A 6000-nucleotide genomic window follows, 5' to 3' on the forward strand; every position below is an offset into this window, starting at 1 on the left:
GTAGCGAAGCGGGCACGTGCTCACTCCAAAAAGACTCGTATCAGCAACCTCGAACTCTCAGCCACGAGGGGTAGATGTTGATCCCACCTGATACTCTGCGTTCATAAAAGACTGCAGCAAGTGCATGTCAGTACAAACAACAAGTGTTGGTAGGTATCATAGGCCGACTAAGACTACCCAATGTATATAAAGACAACAAAGCAAGATAAACACATAAACCAACAAGTACAAGTCAACAATAAGCCATATCCACGGTACAAGTCATCACCTATGTTGTAGCATCAGAACCCAACTGTGCCAAGTGTCAGTAAAGCAATCCGAATCAACACATCATAGTAGTATCACAATAATCAGTAGAAACCAAGATACAATGCAATGCAATAATGTACGTAGGATAAATGCAACGCATATGCAACTTTTTACAACATGTCCCAGGGAGAATGACTCCACGTCTCGGTGATCATGACCCATGGGGGACCAGCGAAGTCCATGGACCACTCGCTCCGGAATATGACCTCGGATAACGAGCACACTCTCACGATCCCAGCAAAGACCTCTGGCATCGGACACACCATCGTACCATGCAAGAAACCTCGGACAACGAACACTCATCTCTCTTTTATGCTCTCCGGCAGAAACGTCGGAGGCTACACTCTCTCACATATCATCATCAGTACCAGAACCATGCATATGTCAATATATTATGGAAATGCACATGAACATGATGAAATGTGATATCAACAATCAATGTAATCCGAAACAGTACCACACGTGGCACGCAAGTAATCATCAACAATTGTCACGACCCAACCGGAGGGCCGCGACGGGCACTCGATGCTAGCCCACCCGGGCACCTCTTATCATATCTTTACATTTATATCTAGGTACGCCATATATAAAATCATATATTTTTATTCATCAATCATACTAATCCCATTGGACAACAATACCTTTATATCAACATTAGCAACTATGCCCATATCAATGTACATAAGCCGACGAGGCTAACAAAATGACGTCCAAAATATAGGCTGACAAGGCCAAACACATCAAACCATATACACATGTCTACGGCCCTCTAAGGAGAGTATGTCATATCATATAGGTGGGACAGGAGCTCGCTATGCCTATAAATATGTACACAAAAGAATAAGTACCAAAAGCTATAGCTCCGAATGAGATGGAGCTCCGCTATGTAGTCCCTGAGAAATATAGCTATGGATCAAGCCTGTCTCCCTGGCCACCTACGGACATGACGCAGCGTCCACAAACAAAAGGAAGTCAGTACGAAGAATGTACTGAGTATGTAAAGCATGATCAATATCAATATAGAAGCATAATAAGCAACATAAGAAATAGCGACTTTTCATTTCTAGTGCGTGATTGTGTACATACGTCCGTATCCATATCCGTATTCATATCCGTACTCATTTACATTCATATCCATAATTGTATTCTTATACACATTCTTATTCGTATTTGTATGATGTCCGTATTCATACTCATATTTATATCATATACATATCCATATCATGTACATATTCATATCATACACATATCATTTACATAGCATACCCGACCACGAAGGATCGGTGTTTCACGTACCCGACCATGGTTAGGCTCGGTGATCATACATACCTGGCCAACCAAGTCTTAGTGTTACACATACCTGGCCCTACCAAGGCTAAGTGTTATCTGTACCCAACTACAGTGGTGCGCGCGCATCGTCATATACATATATATACATCTATATATTCTACCCGGCCATTTAAGCTCGGGGTTTTCATAATAGCCATACATAGGCACACATACATATAAGCTCATAGGCATCTTTAGCATTATCACTACTATCATCGTCATCATTATCGTTATCGCTATTATTGTCGTCATCATTATCATCATTACCATTATCGTCATTCATTACATCTATCCTTATAGGATTATTCGTCATCTGAGGAATTTAGTACAATCGCAATACATATCAAGGATTATAAGGTTTGTAGCTTTTTGAAGATAGAATCATTTGGAGCGCATCATAGGCTCATAGAAGAATATATATTTGGCCAAAGAACCATGCCTTATGAAAGAAGGGTTAGCCTTACATACCTTTCCGTTCAACTATTTATCACTTGTATGTTCTCCTTCAATGCTCACGTTTCTACCTTCATTAGAGTTATACTATTATTAGAAAACCGATAGCTAGCATACATGACTAAGGCTAGAGAAAATTGGACAGCATCTCCTTCATTTATACGAAATTCCTCCATATCGTAAATCAACTCCCAAATGTCAATTATATATTGACAATATCATAACAATAGTCTTCATTTATCCATATTATCTATATTTCTCAATTCACTTCCAATCACCCATATCCATGGTCATAACACACGACTACGTTCATTCATGTACATTGCCTATGCCATGTTCTTAACATCATTTATAACATATCCATATCAGAACACATCAAGAATCATGACTCAATTCAAGCTATTACTCAAAATGGCACTATTTCCACATTCATGACCCATTCTTCTATATCCTTCCACAATCCAAGTGTTTCAACTTTCAAATACCTTAAACAACATCGAAATACCATAAATATTACCTTAGATGGTGTAGGGATGAACCTTGGGTAAAAACACCTCACTTGAGCAAAACCCTAGTTTCAACTTCACTTGGATTCCTTGCCTTGGATGACCTTTAATGGGTTTCTTACACTTGATTCACTTAGTTTGATGTTGTTGATCGCTAATATCTCTTGAATTCTTGTGGGAGAAGTGTAGAGAGATGTTTTAGAGAGAAGGGGTGTGAATGGAAATGAAATGAAATAAGACTTGGATCCCTCATTAAATACACCAAATCTGTCCCGACCAGTTCTACGGACCAACATACGGCCCGTAAAAATTATACTGACCGTATGTCTGGCCGTAGATTTGGTCCAGAGAGAGGTGCCAATCTGGTCTGATTAAACGGTCCAACATATGGTCCGTATGTTTTATACGGCCAGTATGGTTGGCCGTATAATCCCCAGTTTTTCCGAAGTTCATTCTCGTCGACTCGTTTGATCTCCAATCCTTATGGAACCTTCTTAGCACTTGTTTATCACCTCATTAACAATCTAAGGGACGTTATAACTCTTCTCCAAAGCATTATTAAGTCCTCGTTAACTTGTTACTCGTAATTCTTTTTCGATACCTATCGTAAGCCTTGCCTTCTCTTGGCAAACTTTCTTCCCTTATCTCGAACGTCTTTGAAATTTTAATTAGGGTCATCAAATGTCATTCCTTACTTATCAAAATACCGTATACTTCGTGCTCTTCGTTAGTCTATTCACTGTGCATCAACGGAAAATTTTTCGATGTGTAACATTCTTCCCCCTTTAAGAACATTCGTCCTCGAATGTTAGGTTCTCGGGGATTTTATAAAAATTTCGCCAGAGTTTCCCCTGTAATATGGCACTACCATCCTGTCACAACAGCCCATTATAACAATGTCTCACAAGGCCACAACATAATAGCAATAGAGTTTGGCCACATAGGACCCAAATGCATAAAAGGAAAACATACATACCTTATGATCTTGACGTCTCATCTTGGATCTCTTCTAGGGGCTGAAATAAATGCGGGTACTTGAATCTCATAATTTCTTCCGCTTCCCATGTCATTTCTTCTCGTTTATTGTTTCTCCATAAAACCTTAACTGAGGCTACTTCTTTGTTTCTAAGCCTCCGTACTTGCCTATCTAGTATGACAATAGGTACTTCTTCATAAGTCAACTTTCCTGTCACTTGAACATCATTTATTGGTACGATCCTAGTAGGATCTCCAACACATTTACGAAGCATCGAGACATGAAAAACTGGGTGGACTGACTCTAAATCAGGAGGTAGATCTAACTCATAGGCCACTTTTCCTATTTTGCGCACAATCTCATAAGGCCCAATGTATCGGGGACTAAGTTTCCCCTTTTTGCCAAATCTCATTACACCCTTCATTGGTGACACTTTTAAGAATACCCAGTCTTTCACTTGGAACTCTAAGTCCCTTCGACGATTATCCGCATAGGACTTTTGACGACTTTGAGCTGCTAATAACCGATCTTGTATGAGCTTGACTTTCTCTATGGCTTCCTGGACCAAGTTTGGCCCTATCAATTTAGTCTCTCCTACCTCGAACCACCCAATTGGGGATCTACACTTTCGCCAATATAAAGCCCCATGCGGTGCCATTTGGATGCTAGAACGATAACTATTGTTATAAGAAAATTCAATGAGTGGCAAGTGATCATCCCAATTACCTCCAAAATCTATCATACATGCCCATAACATATCTTCAAGAGTCTGAATGGTGCGTTCAGCTTGTCCATCGGTCTGCGAATGAAATGCCGTGCTAAGGCTCACTTGGGTCCCTAAACCCTCTTGGAAGGACTTCCAAAAATTAGCTATAAATGGAGTCCCTGTATCAGAGAAAATAGATGCTGGGACACCATGGAGTCGCATTATCTCTTTAACATAAAGCTTTGCATAATCTTCCGCCACATATGTCATCCTGACTGGTAAGAAATGAGTTGACTTCGTGAGTCTATCTACAATCACCCATATGGAATCATACTTACGTCGAGAACGGGGTAAGCCTGTAATGAAGTCCATGTTAATTACTTCCCACTTCCAAGTTAGAATTTCTATAGCTTGCAACAATCCGCCCGACTTTTGGTGCTCAATTTTCACTTGTTGACAGTTGAGACATTGAGCTACGAATTCTGCTATATCTTTCTTCATCCCATTCCATCAATATATAGATTTAAGATCATGGTACATTTTCGTCACTCCAGGGTGAACAGAATAATGGGAGCAATGGGCTTCGCTCAATATTTGGTGGCATAAACCTGCCACATTAGGAACACATAATCTGCCTCGGCATTGGAGAAATCCGTCTCCTGCAAGCTCAAATGACTCCTCCTCCTTCTAAAGGAGTGTATCTCTGTAATGCATTAGCATGGAATCTTCGTATTTTCGCTCTTTCACTTCCGCTACTAGCGACGAGACTGCTGAATTCTGAATGGTAGTTCCCCTGCTATCTGAGTCCACTACTCGAACTCCTAGGCTAGCTAATTGTTGGAGCTCACGAGCCATTTTTCTCTTCTCTGGTCGTACATCATACAAACTTCCCATAGATCTACGGCTAAGAGCATCAGCCACAACATTTGCCTTTCCGGGGTGATATAAGATATCCACATCATAATCTTTTAGCAAATTCACCTCTTTCTGCTTGAAGATATACTGAAGGCTCTTATGATCTGTATAAATATCCACATGGACACCATATAAATAATGTCTCCACATCTTTAATGCATGAATCACTGCAGCCAATTCTAGATCATGGGTTGGGTAATTTTTCTCATGTTTCCATAATTGCCTTGAAGCATACGTAATCACCTTACCATGTTGCATCAACACACAGCCTAGCCCATTGCCTGAGGCATTGCAATAAACAACATATCCTTCCAATCCCTCTGGAAGTGTCAGGACTGGGGCAGAAGTCAATCTATCTTTTAACTCTTGGAAACTACGATCACAAGCATCTGTCCATTGAAACTTTGCTGATTTCTGGGCCAGCTTTGTGAGTGGTGCAGAAATAGAAGAAAAACCTTCAACAAATCTCTTGTAATAACCTGCTAAGCCCAGAAAGCTACGAACCTCCATAAGAGTTGTGGGCCTTGGCCAAGTCTTCACGGCCTCAATCTTTTGGCTATCTACCCGAATACATCGGCTGAAACAATGTGCCCCAAAAATTTCACTGAGTTTAACCAAAATTGACACTTAGAAAATTTGGCGAATAGCTCTCGAGTTTGAAGAACTCTAAGGATAGTACGCAAATGTTCCGCATGTTCTGCCCCGGATCTAGAATACACCAAGATATCGTCGATGAATACAATCAAAAATAGATCTAGGAAGGGCCTGGACACGTTGTTCATCAAATCCATAAATACTGTCGTGCA

This window comes from Lycium barbarum, chromosome 5 (genome assembly GCF_019175385.1).
Source record: "Lycium barbarum isolate Lr01 chromosome 5, ASM1917538v2, whole genome shotgun sequence".
Classification (NCBI taxonomy): domain Eukaryota; kingdom Viridiplantae; phylum Streptophyta; class Magnoliopsida; order Solanales; family Solanaceae; genus Lycium; species Lycium barbarum.